At 43.5% G+C, this 13,250-nt stretch overlaps 1 long non-coding RNA gene across 1 annotated transcript in view; it reads left to right on the top strand.

The window, feature by feature from the left end:
• LOC144772038 (uncharacterized) overlaps positions 1-12,458 on the top strand; it is an 87,417-nt gene extending 74,959 nt beyond the window's left edge. Inside the window, exon 3 of the long non-coding RNA XR_013599610.1 lies at positions 10,136-12,458. This is a non-coding gene — a long non-coding RNA (uncharacterized LOC144772038). The remainder of the gene's footprint in view (positions 1-10,135) is intronic.
• The last annotated feature ends 792 nt before the right edge of the window (positions 12,459-13,250 follow it).

Here is a 13,250-nt window from a genome sequence, read left to right on the forward strand (position 1 = left end):
AAATAAATTGACTGACTGCGGACACCCAGAGCCATTTAAAAGTTTGGAACCCAAGCTTTGCGCTGCTATCAATCAGTAAGCAAATATCTCACCAGGGGCCATATGTATCAAGCTAATTTGTGATCGCAAACACTGGGAATTGCAAAAAAAAACAGCATTTGCGATCGCAAAACAGGGTGTTCCAATGTATGAAAGTGACCCGCCATGCAAAAACGCCAATCGCAACATTAGCGAATAGCAATTTTGTGAGTCTGTGAATTTGCGATAAATCTGCGATTTCACTATCTGCGGCATGCTATTAGCGACATTCGCAAATAACCTAATCGCAAATAGCGAAATCGCAAAGCGATGTTGTAACGACAGGGTAATTTTATTCTATTTTTAGACTGGTGGTGACTATAATCCACTACCATCTCAGTCCTAGTTGCATTTGCGTTTATTTGTAGGGCTTACCTATGTGCTTTGACAGGGTTTAGTGCCTTTTATCACTTCTGTGGGCCTACAGGCCCGAAAGCTAGAGAGAAGCCATTTTGTGCTTCTGCCTCGACTGTCCGAGGCGCTTGAAGGGTAAAGGTAATGTTTAGAGCTTAGCCTGTTTTCTGCTAGTAAGAAACCGGTGAAGACTCTTCGGTTCTAGACGCAATACACAGGTGGCCACTGTGGAAGGCGGAGGGAGCCGGGAATGGGTACAGGAATTTGGTGAGAGTCGGCCTGATACCGGAATTTTCCATGGAGAAAGAGAGCTCTATATTATCAAAGAGCGAGCAGTGAGATGAGAGAAAGTAACGTGTGGAGCAGACAGGAGAAGTTGGTCCGAAGGCTGGTGCCGAGAGACTGATGCCATCAGCTGAGTAAAATCCTGAGACAAGGAAGGAAGGTGATCAAGGGTCCTGTAGTGATATCATACGGGAGTGGCAGAGACTGAGTCCAGAAGAGGGTTCGAGTATTTCGGAACCATGGCAGCGTAGACGAGGCGTAGCGGTGCAGCCCTGTATTCGTGAGCCATAGAGGGAGAGCAGAGTCCCGAGCATATTGAAGACAAAAGCAAGAGCGAGAGAGGGATCAGCTCCGCTGCTGAGAAAGAAAGACGCACGTCTAAGGAGAGGCGTTCTGAGTTAGTGTAGAATACATCTAATCACTTATTTTGCCCCTTTTAGGTTATAGGTAGCTACTAAGCTAAATCATGTTTGTTTGGCTCATTCTGTCATGCTTCATTTTATAATAATGATTCAATGTTAAATATCTTTGAATGTTGTTTTTATGATGAGATTGACCTTTCCTTTTAACCAGGTGCTGACATACAGAAGGATGTGATATGCCCTTCTGAAAAGGTAACTGAGATGGGGGGAGAGTGTGAACTTCATTTGGAAAATAACTTATAAAGATGAACCTCCATTAGTGTAGATCGTCCGGTGACGTTAAAGATATCGTCGGGTGACGTTAAAGATAAAAGTCGGGAGACTATAAAGAATCGTCGGGTGACGTTAAAGATATAGTCGGGTGACGTTAAAGACATCGTCGGGTGACGTTAAAGATATCGTCGGGTGACGTTAAAGATAAAAGTCGGGAGACTATAAAGAATCGTCGTGTGACGTTAAAGAGATCGTCGGGAGACGCTGAAGAATATAAGATGAGGTAATTATAGGGTAAGATATGGAATCCATTAGATGTTAGTGGTATGTTTGATTGTATAGGCTTGTAAATAGCTTCTTTTCACCTTCTCAGGTGAGTCTTCTAGATATCTTGTAAATAGTGCCCTGAGAAGAGTGTGGTTACGTGACGACTGGGTCAGCTACGGTTGGTAGTCTGTTAGATCTGGGAGTACAGTCGTTACATTTGGCGTCACGAACCGTTTTCGATTGTTGGGTGCTGGTATGCCTTCGTGATTTCGTATGGGGATCAGTGGGTTCTCGCCGTGAGTGATTTTGTATATATTTCTTTGATTGTAAAGTTTTTCTTGTATTATATTGTTTTTCTTTGTTTTTCTTTGTGTGATAAGATTCTAAAATGTTTTCGAGAAAATCGAAACACACTTTTCAGTTACCTTTGGAAATTCCTGGTTGGGAGGCGACTGCTTATGAAGCGCTTGCTCATGAATGGGCTAATTCTACTGGTCTGAGTGAGAACTGGAATTCATGCTTGGAGGCTGCTGAGCCAGCTCAGGTAGTTGCGTGCTTGCAGAAGGTTCCAGTTGCGAAAGGTGATCAGCTTCCCATATTGGGACATAGAGGTTGGATTTTATTGAACGCGTACAGGCTTGTACACGAGAAATGTTCTCAATTGCAACGTGAGAATAAAACTTTGAAAAATCAGTTGGTTCAAGTTCAAAATGATGTTACTCGTTTACGTTGTCAGAATAAATTGCTTGCTGACAAGTTAGAGACGTATCAAGCAGTAGCCGAAAGGGCTGCGGTGCATATTGCAAAATACAAATATAGACACAGACGTGGAAGGGTTAATACCAGGAAAGTGCGTATGGTTATTGCAAAGGAAGGGCTCGATTGGAACCCTGACGAATGGGATGGTGACATTTGGAATTCATCAGATTCATTTTCTTCGGCTGAAGAGAATGTTACGCGTGCGCCTTCTAGCCCGAGACTTGCCTCTGAATCTAGAGACTGTACTGAGGTTTCTGCTCAGCCTATTTATCGACGTAAACTACAAGGTAATCCTAATGCTCCCCAGGGTATTCCGCTTGATAGCTTGGAAGATTTTACTCAACAAGAAATTAATGACATTTTGGAAAGGTTCCGGCAAAAGTCAGGTGAATCCTTGCTTACTTGGATGGTCCGTATTTTTGATTTGGGTGCTTTAGGGATCATATTAGATCAAGGTGATGCTGTGAAGTTTTGTACTTTGTGTTCTGATCCTACTGTTCAAGAACGTTTTCGTTCTTATAATACTAACAATCAGGTTAGTCTACTGCAGTTGGCAGTGGACGGATGTAATCACAAAAACCCTACTGAATCTGATTGGCCTATTGATGACAATCCGTGGTATACTTTGAGAGATGCTTCTCAGCGATTGAAAGAGGAAGTTATGAAGACAGCGATCTTTTTGGGTTCGGCGCATAGATTGATGGATGGTGCGGTCAATGCCTCTGTGAGGAACAGAATCATTCGTACTGCTCCCGCTGCTTACAAACAAGTGATGATGACTTTGTTGATTAATCAGACTGGTAATGCTTTGTCTGCGGTGATTGAGGCTGTGCGTGAACTAGGTGAGTTGGGTGAATGGATTAAACCTGAACGACAGTCCCGACCGGAAGGTCGCACTAATGATTACAAGTTCACTAGACGTGACATGTTCCTAGCTTTGATTAAAGATGGTGTGAAAGGTGATGACATTCATGATATGCCTAATAATGTGTTATTGGCAATGTTCCGTAAGCGTGGTTTGGACAAGAAGGAAAGAGCTAGAAAAGTCCATAAACAGGACTATGATCTTAATCCCTCTGATGACAGTGGGGATGATGATTTGCCGCATCGAGTGAAAGGCAGAGAGAGTGGGAGAGAGAGAGAGTGGGATAGGACACGAGATGAATCGACTCATTCTAGAAGAGAGCAAGGAAGAGATAGAGAGGAGAGAAGAGCCCATTCTGAACGTAGAGATAGAGGAGAGAGAGATCAATCCCTTGAGGTGAAGTTGAGAGATAAACGATCACGATCCCTTGAACGGAGATCACAATATTTTTCAAATGACAAAAATCCTTTTCATGAAGAGCGAGAGTATGAACGAGAGGTGACATTACCTAAACGATATGAGAGTCTTTATCCTGACTTGACTTGGGCGACAGACCACAGTAAACGAGACTAGGAAGTAGGTCAAGCTCCAGTACAAAATTGGGCTGTGACGTGGGGGACCCGGATGAGGGGCCCCCTGGTATGCCTATTAATGTTTCTACCCTTTTTGTCCAGCATACAGAGGCATGGAATACTCCTGATGACATACGAAGACGGCCCGACGCGGAGAACCGACAAGCTTACCCCTTTAAGGGGGCGGATCTGGAATGGCGGCACGCCCTCCCCAAAGAGGTAAAACCCATCCCAGAATCGATCCAGGTGTGCGAGACACCCGGAGGCGGAGTAGGAGACTGGTGGCGTGAGTGGAGAGACAGCGGAGCGGAGTGGACGGAAGAGGAAGGCGATCGGAGGACGGAGGAAGGACTGAGAACCGAGGACGAGGAGGAAGGAGAGCGTAGTACGGAAGCGGAGGAAGTGGAGGAACATCGGAGGACATACGAGGGAATACCAGCGCGACCTCGGAGGAGGACGGGGAGAGAAGCAGAGGCGGAGCGGAGCTACGAGGACACTCCAGGAGAGAAGGCGTCGACAGGACCGGAGGACGAAGCTGAGGGCGGCTACCGCTATAAGCCAGGAGGCTCTGTGGAACGCGCATCGCCCAGCCACACTAACACGGAAGTGTGGCTCGACCAGGTACGGTCCAAGTTCACAGGGTGGGCAGGCATCAGGCGAGGGAAGCCCCCTTAAATACTCGAAACCCCCTCTGCACACCCTTGTTGTTGTTTTCTGAGCACAAGGGGTCACGTCACTGAGCAGGGGTATTGGCGGGCACGTGTGTTTTCCTCACCCCCTTTCCCCTACAAGAAGTGTCTTACCGAACTCTTGTACTGAGACGGATTTTCTTTTCTTTATCCTATACCGGCACAACGAGGACATCGAGACGGCGGGGAAAAGGCCTACAACTCCCAGGAGACCTTGGGATCGACGCTCCGGAGGGGGAAGAACCACGACGGAGGCGGCAGAACAACCCCTACCATTTTACCGTGTGCCTGTACAGAAACGCAGACTTTATAAAATAATAAAACCTGCACTACCCCGACAACCTGTGTGTGCGAATCTGTTTGAGACCCCCCCTGAAGTCCCACATGGGCTCACAAAGATTATAGGCCTTATGTAGATATTGACATTTATTGGAGACATCGAAACATACAGAGGGCCCGAGCATTAGTGGATACTGGAGCGGAGGCCACTCTAATTTCTGGAAATCCCAAAAAGTTTAAACGACAAGGCTATACGATTACTGGATTAGGTGGTAAAGAAACCCCTGCAGTACAAACCAAACTTGAATTGAGAATTGGTAGAAACCCCCGAAAAGAGTATCATGTATTGGTGGTACCTCTTGATGAATATATAATTGGAATTGATATTTTAAAAGGTATGACATTGTATTTAGATGACGGATGTTATAAATTTTGACATAAGTATTATATATCAACAAAATCTGTGAGAGTCGGACATTTAAAAATACCTCCGATTAAAATTCCCCAAGCTTCAAAGGTGGTTTCCATGAAACAGTATCGTATCCCCGGTGGGCACGATGAGATAAGTGCTACCATTCAAGACTTAATGGATGCAGGAGTGGTAATTCCTATTACATCGGCTTGGAACAATCTTGTTTGGCCGGTGCGTAAAAGTGATAATTCTTGGCGTATGACTGTTGATTATCGAGAATTAAACAAACATACACCTTGTTTGACTGTGGCAGTTCCTGATGTTATTACCTTAATTGAAAGAATTCAGAAACATTCAGGAACATGGTATGCAACCATTGATATTGCTAATGCTTTCTTTTCTATTCCAATTGCCCCCGAATGTCAAGAACAATTCAGTTTTACATGAAATGACCGTCAAATGACGTTTAGAAGTCTTCCCCAGGGCTATGTACATAGTCCGACGATCTGTCACCGAATAGTGGCAGAGCATTTAGATGAGGTGATTGTGAATCCAAATATTCAAGTGTGTCATTACATAGATGATATACTAATTCAAGGTGAGACACAAGATCAGGTACGAACACAGTTAGAACAAATTGTTGCACATTTACAAAGCAAAGGCTGGGAGATTAATCCTGATAAATTACAGGGTCCTGCACAGCATGTGAAGTTCCTAGGTATTCATTGGCATGAAGGGAATCGAGAAGTAATTCCACAAGTGAAACAGAAAATTGCAGAATTTGCAGTTCCTAAAAACAGAAAAGAAGCCCAAAGATTTATTGGTTTATTTGGCTTTTGGCGCCAACATATTCCACATTTGAGTCAGATTCTTGCCCCTTTGTACAAAGTTACACGTAAAAAGAATGCATTTGAATGGAACAGAGCACAGCAAGATGTGTTTGATTTGGCGAAAGAAGCAATTCAACATGCTTTAGATCTGTGGCCAGTGCGTGATGGTGATGTGGATCTGAATGTATCTGTACAAGATATGTATGCAAATTGGAGTTTGTGGCAAAAGCAAGGTATAACTAGAGTACCCTTAGGTTTTTGGACTAAAAAGTTACCTGAGGCTGGTGAGCGTTATACACCTTTTGAGAAACAGCTGCTTGCATGCTATTGGGCTTTAGTGGATATTGAGCAGTTAACGGTAATCAACCTTTATCCCGCATTTTTTCCCAGCATACTTTCAGGCCGCATACTATTAATCCGCAATGTCATTCATCCCGCATACCATCATCCCGCATTTTTTTACAACGCATGTGCTTTTATCACGCATGCCTTTACAACGAAATACGTTGTAAAGGCATGTATGGTAAATGTATTTGCGTTGTAAACGATGACGATGTCGAGAGAGGTAAGGGGGTTTGGGTTAATTTTTAAGGGTGGGGGTCGTGCTGGGGTAGTGATTGTGTAGTGTAGTGCTGTGTTAGTGTAGTGTTGAGTTGTGGTGGTTGTTTAGTGTAGGGTCCTGCTGGGGAAAGTGTAATAGGGGTTAGGGTAGTGTTGTAGTGTTTGTGTAGTTTAGGGTCATGCTGGGGGTAGTGTTTTAGGGTTTAGGGTAGTGTTGTAGTGTTTGCGTAGTGTTGGGTCATGCTGGGGTAGTGTTTTAGGGTTTAGGGTAGTGTTGTAGTGTTTGCGAAGTGTAAGGTCATGCTGGGGGTAGTGTTTTAGGGTAGTGTTGTAGTGTTTGAGTAGTGTAGGGTCATGCTGGGGTAGTGTTTTAGGGTTTAGGGTAGTGTTGTAGTGTTTGCGTAGTGTAGGGTCATGCTGGGGGTAGTGTTTTAGGGTTTAGGGTAGTGTTGTAGTGTTTGCGTAGTGTAGGGTCATGCTGGTGGTAGTGTTTTAGGGTTTAGGGTAGTGTTGTAGTGTTTGCGTAGTGTGGGGTCATGCTGGTGGTAGTGTTTTAGGGTTTAGGGTAGTGTTGTAGTGTTTGCGTAGTGTAGGGTCATGCTGGAGGTAGTATTTTAGGGTTTAGGGTTGTGTTGTAGTGTTTGCGTAGTGTAGGGTCATGCTGGGGGTAGTGTTTTAGGGTTTAGGGTAGTGTTGTAGTCTTTGCGTAGTGTAGGGTCATGCTGGGGGTAGTGTTTTAGGGTTTAGGGTAGTGTTGTAGTGTTTGCGTAGTGTAGGGTCATGCTGGGGGTAGTGTTGTAGGGTTTAGGGTAGTGTTGTAGTGTTTGCGTAGTGTAGGATCATGCTGGGGGTAGTGTTTTAGGGTTTAGGGTAGTGTTGTAGTGTTTGCGTAGTGTAGGGTCATGCTGGGGTGTAGTGTTTTAGGGTTTTGAGTAGTGTTGTAGTGTAGGGTCATGCAGGGGTAGTGTTTTAGGGTTTAGGGTAGTGCTGTAGTGTTTGTGTAGTGTAGGGTCATGCAGGGGTGTAGTGGTTTAGGGTTTAGGGTAGTGTTGTAGTGTTTGTGTATTGTAGGGTCATGCTGGGGTGTAGTGGTTTAGGGTTTGGGTAGTGTTGTAGTGTAGGGTCATGCTGGGGTAGTGTTTTAGGGTTTAGGGGGTGTAGTGGTTTAGTGTAGTATTGTAGTGTTTGTGTAGGGTCATGCTGGGGGTAGCGTATTAAGGTACTGTTGTAGTGTTTGTGTAGGGTAGTAAAGTGCTTTATGGTAATGTTGGGGGGTCGTGCTGGGTATTACATTAGAGTGTAGGGTAGGGTAGGGTAGTGTACTTTTACTTACCTTTACAACTTTTACAACGAGTATACCTTTAACATGCATGCCTTTACGTTGTAAAGGCATGCCTGCTAAAGGCATATTTGTTCTAAAGATTTTCGTTATTTTAATTTGCGGCCTAATAGTATATGCGGGATTATTTTTGCGGACTGATGGTATGCGGACTGATGGTATGCGGGATTACGTCATATATTCCAAGTTAACATTAGGACATGATGTGATTTTGAGACCAGAAATTCCTATTATGCAGTGGGTTTTGAGTTCGCCGAAAACTCTAGAATTGGTCATGCTCAGGAGGTGAGCATCATAAAGTGGAAGTGGTATATACAAGACCGGGCTCGTGTGGGCCCAAAAGGAGTTGCAATGTTGCATGAGAAGGTGGCGCAGGCGCCAATGGAAGAGAGAGAGAAAGAATTCTCCGTACCTATAGTACAGGAGTCTCCTGTTAAATGGGGTAGGCCGTTCGATGATCTGTCCGTGGAGGATAGAAAACATGTATGGTTTACGGATGGTTCAGCCAGGTACATAGGAGAAAAGAGACATTGGAAAGCAGTTTCGTATAATCCCACTACCCAGAAATTGTTGAGCACTACTGGTGAAGGACAAAGCAGTCAATTTGCAGAGCTGTATGCTGTGTAGCAAGTTTTGAAACAAGAATTGCCAGGGACCTGTCATATTTTCACTGATTCATGGTCGACTGCGAATGGATTGGTTGTCTGGTTGCCTACATGGCAGTCCCATAATTGGAAAGTCCATACTAAAAATATTTGGGGAAAAGAATTATGGCAAGAAATTTGTGAATTACTCCCTGAAAGTAATGTGACAGTTTTTCATGTTGATGCCCATATGCGCATCACTTCTCTTGAGAAGTTATTTAATAACATTGCAGATGAGAAATCTAAAATTTCTGAGGCAATGGTGGACGAACAAAATTCTGATTTGGCGGGATTGGCGAAATGGGCCCACCAAAAAGCAGGACATTTTGGAGAGAAAATTACTAGCAGGTGGGCTACTGATAGAGGCATTTATATTCCCCTTGATTTGATTAAAACAGCAATACTTCAATGCCCTATATGTCAACATTCCCGACACAGAGAGGTTCCTGGAATAATTAAAGGCCATTTGCATCGAGGCAAATCGCCTGCACAAATTTGGCAGATCGACTATATTGGTCCTCTGCCTATGAGTAAAAATTGTCAGCATGTTTGTACTGTTGTTGATACTTACAGCGGTTTTTTAATCGCTTTTCCATGTAAGAGAGCTACTCAAATAAATACAATGAAGACACTGGATTTGATTATATTGCATTATGGTACTCCACTTCAGGTGCAATCTGACAATGCATCACATTTTAAAGGAAGACTTGTACAAAATTATTGTGCCGAGCACAATATTGATTGGGTATTTCATATTCCATATTACCCACAGGCCGCAGGCCTGATTGAACGCATGAATGGGTTGTTAAAAGATCAGTTACGCAAATTGTCGGATGGTACCTTAAAGAACTGAAGAGATCATTTATCTGATGCTTTATTGATTTTGAATAACAGACCTTACCTGTATGCAAATTCTCCTTTGATGCGTTTATTTCCCCCTGTTGTAGATGCACAACCAAATTCAATCAAAAGTACAATTTTGTATTGGGAAATCACTCCCGGAGCTTTGGCTCCACGCAGAGCTACCCCTGGATCTGCAGGTTTAGACCTGCATTCTTTAAAGACAATTGTTCTGAAAGTTGGTAGAATCGTTATTATAGAGACAGGAATAGGTGTTCAAATACCAGCAGAATATTTCGGATTGATTGCCCCAAGATCTGGTTTAGCTTTAAAAGGCATCCAGGTGCTTGGTGGTGTAATTGACAGTGACTATCAAGGAGAGATCAAAGTCATCCTGTTAAATAGTGGCGATTCTGATATAACGATTCAAAAAACTGATCAAATTGCTCAATTGGTCATTATGCCTGTTTTCAGTGGTGTGATTCAAAAGGGCACTGCTCCAACTCTGTTAACAATGCGTGGAACCGGTGGATTTGGTTCAACTGATAATCCTGGAGCCAGAGTGTGGGTACAGTCGCCAAATAATCCCCCTGAACAGGCCGAAATTATAACAACAGGATATGACAACACAGTGTTAGTAATGAGACCAGCAGGAAAGCTGGGATGTAGTCCCGGCTGATAAATGTTACTTGCGAGAATGAGTAATGCCTGTTCTTTGAATTGCAGTTCATTGCCTGGATTGCTGCTGCCGGATGTGTCGTCGTTGGACTCCCTTTGGTCTGCTGCGCCGAGAGTCAAGAGAGCGCCCTGGACCGGATTAATCATATGGACAAAGAACATCGTTCCATTGCTTCGTGGGACATTACTACTAACTTTTGGATGCATTTGGCACCACCCTAATAAATTCAACACATTTTTGCTTAGCATCTATGAGGTCTGTAAAAGATCTCCTTACAACGTGCCTTGTGACTGTCCCAGTTTCGACAGCTTTCCTTCTACACTTTTTCAATGTATCTGAAGTTCACCCTGAATTTATTCATTCGGATTTTTCGGCATATGATTATTATGTTTCATGTACTGTTCTGGATGCACTAGAACCCCTACTAACTTTTCCAATTTCGACTTATAATATCACAGACAGTGAAGTTTGCTACAGTATGACTTGTGATCGTAGATATATAGGCAAATGTGCCCAACTCCGATTAGAACATTCCAATTCACTTTCTGCTCATGAGAGAATTTTATGTGTCACTAGGACTCCTGCTGCGTGCACTTCAGTTTCTAATCATATGTACTGCAAACGTCTTATAATGACTGCGAGCCATTATCATCATGTGTTATTACCGTCCGGATGGCTCTTTTCACGTGGCAATGTATCCTGGTCCTATATTCCTGCAAATATTTCTGGAGGTCCATGTGCTTTACCGCGATTAAGCATTTTAATGTTTTCCCCTGAGAAAGCTGCATCATCCCGCATAGTGCGTGATGCACCACCACTTTCCAGTGATTGTGATTCTTCTTTAAAACTGTTTTCTAAATCCGAATATCTTAGTTTAGCTACTTCTATTATTGGTGTTCCTGCACTATCAGTATATAATGCTAAAACTGTAGGCAAACTTGCTTGCTGGATGGTGAAATCCCTAAACAGCACCTCCATTATTTTGACTGACTTATTATTGGACGCTCAAGGTGAGCGCCGTGCTATTTTACAGAATAGAGCCGCAATAGATTACTTACTACTAAAACATGACTATAGCTGTTCAGATTTTGAGGGCCTATGTTGCTTCAATCTATCCGATCATTCTAAGTCTACCAGGTCCCATCTTAATAAATTACACGAGCTAACACAAGAAGTGAGGGAACATTTAGATGTAGGGTGGTTTGATTGGCTTTTTAATTGGTTACCAGATTTACATTCTTTACGCCAGGTGTTAGGTGGAAGTTTCTTGGCAGTTAGTTTTTTGATTATCATTTGTTGCTGTATCCAGTATATACCATCCTTTTTCCATATGTTTCTTCCACGAGTTATAACTAGATCTTTTAGTTTTGTTTCCTATTATTCTTCTAATGATATACGTCCTGTTTGAGTTCCCCTTTCTATTTTTGATTTTTGACTTTCGATGTTAGTACATTTAGTCAGGAGTGGAATGTAACGACAGGGTAATTTTATTCTATTTTTAGACTGGTGGTGACTATAATCCACTACCATCTCAGTCCTAGTTGCATTTGAATTCATTTGTAGGGCTTACCTGTGTCCTTTGACAGGGTTTAGTGCCTTTTATCACTTCTGTGGGCCTACCGGCCCGAAAGCTAGAGAGAAGCCATTTTGTGCTTCTGCCTCGACTGTCGGAGTCGCTTGCAGGGTAAAGGTAATGTTTAGAGCTTAGCCTGTTTTCTGCTAGTAAGAAACCGGTCAAGACTGACCCTTATCGAAGGAATGTATTTGTCTCTTCGGTTCTAGACGCAATACACAGGTGGCCACTGTGGAAGGCGGAGGGAGCCGGGGATGGGTACAGGAATTTGGTGGTAGTCGGCCTGATACCGGAATTTTCCATAGAGAAAGAGAGCTCTATATTATCAAAGAGCAAGCAGTGAGATGAGAGAAAGTAACGTGTGGAGCAGACAGGAGAAGTTGGTCCAAACGCTGGTGCCGAGAGACTGATACCATCAGCTGAGTAAAATCCTGAGACAAGGAAGGAAGGTGATCAAGGGTCCTGTAGTGATATCATACGGGAGTGGCAGAGACTGAGTCCAGAAGAGGGTTTGAGTATTTCAGAACCATGGCAGCGTAGACGAGGCGTAGCGGTGCAGACCTGTATTCGTGAGCCATAGAGGGAGAACAGAGTCCCGAGCATATTGAAGACAAAAGCAAGAGCGAGAGAGGGATCAGCTCCGCTGCTGAGATGGAAAGACGCACGTCTAAGGTGAGGCATTCTGAGTTAGTGTAGAATACATCTAATCACTTATTTTGACCCTTTTAGGTTATAGGTAGCTACTAAGCTAAATCATGTTTGTTTGGCTCATTCTGTCATGCTTCATTTTATAATAAAGATTCAATGTTAAATATCTTTGAATGTTGTTTTTATGAATGAGATTGGCCTTTCCTTTTAACCAGGTGCTGACATACAGAAGGATGGGATATGCCCTTCTGAAAAGGTAACTGAGATGGGGGGAGAGTGTGAACTTCATTTGGAAAATAACTTATAAAGATGAACCTCCATTAGTGTAGATCGTCGGGTGACGTTAAAGATATCGTCGGGTGACGTTAAAGATAAAAGTCGGGAGACTATAAAGAATCGTTGGGTGACGTTAAAGAGATCGTCGGGAGACGCTGAAGAATATAAGATGAGGTAATTATAGGATAAGATATGGAATCCATTAGATGTTAGTGGTATGTTTGATTCTATAGGCTTGTAAATAGCTTCTTTTCACCTTCTCAGGTGAGTCTTCTAGATATCTTGATATCTTGTAAATAGTGCCCTGAGAAGAGTGTGGTTACGTGACGACTGGGTCAGCTACGGTTGGTAGTCTGCTAGATCTGGGAGTACAGTCGTTACAGATGTATGTAAAAATTGCAAATTGCGATTATGTGAATTTCGCAATTTTGCACATCGCAATTACCACCAACTCTGAGCAGGTGGTAACCAGGTGCAGCCTATTTAAACAGGACCACAATGCTACAGGGGGATACCCAATGGCTGTGCTGTATGTGATGGCCAGGAGGCTGCGAATCAGAGCTGCTGCACAGAGAAGGAGACGCCAGGAAAGGACCTTCAGAGCACGCATCACTCTGTTCCAGCAGACCGAGGAGGAGATCCATGTGAAGTATAGGCTGGACGCA

Source organism: Lissotriton helveticus, chromosome 8 (assembly GCF_964261635.1).
Source record: "Lissotriton helveticus chromosome 8, aLisHel1.1, whole genome shotgun sequence".
Taxonomy (NCBI): domain Eukaryota; kingdom Metazoa; phylum Chordata; class Amphibia; order Caudata; family Salamandridae; genus Lissotriton; species Lissotriton helveticus.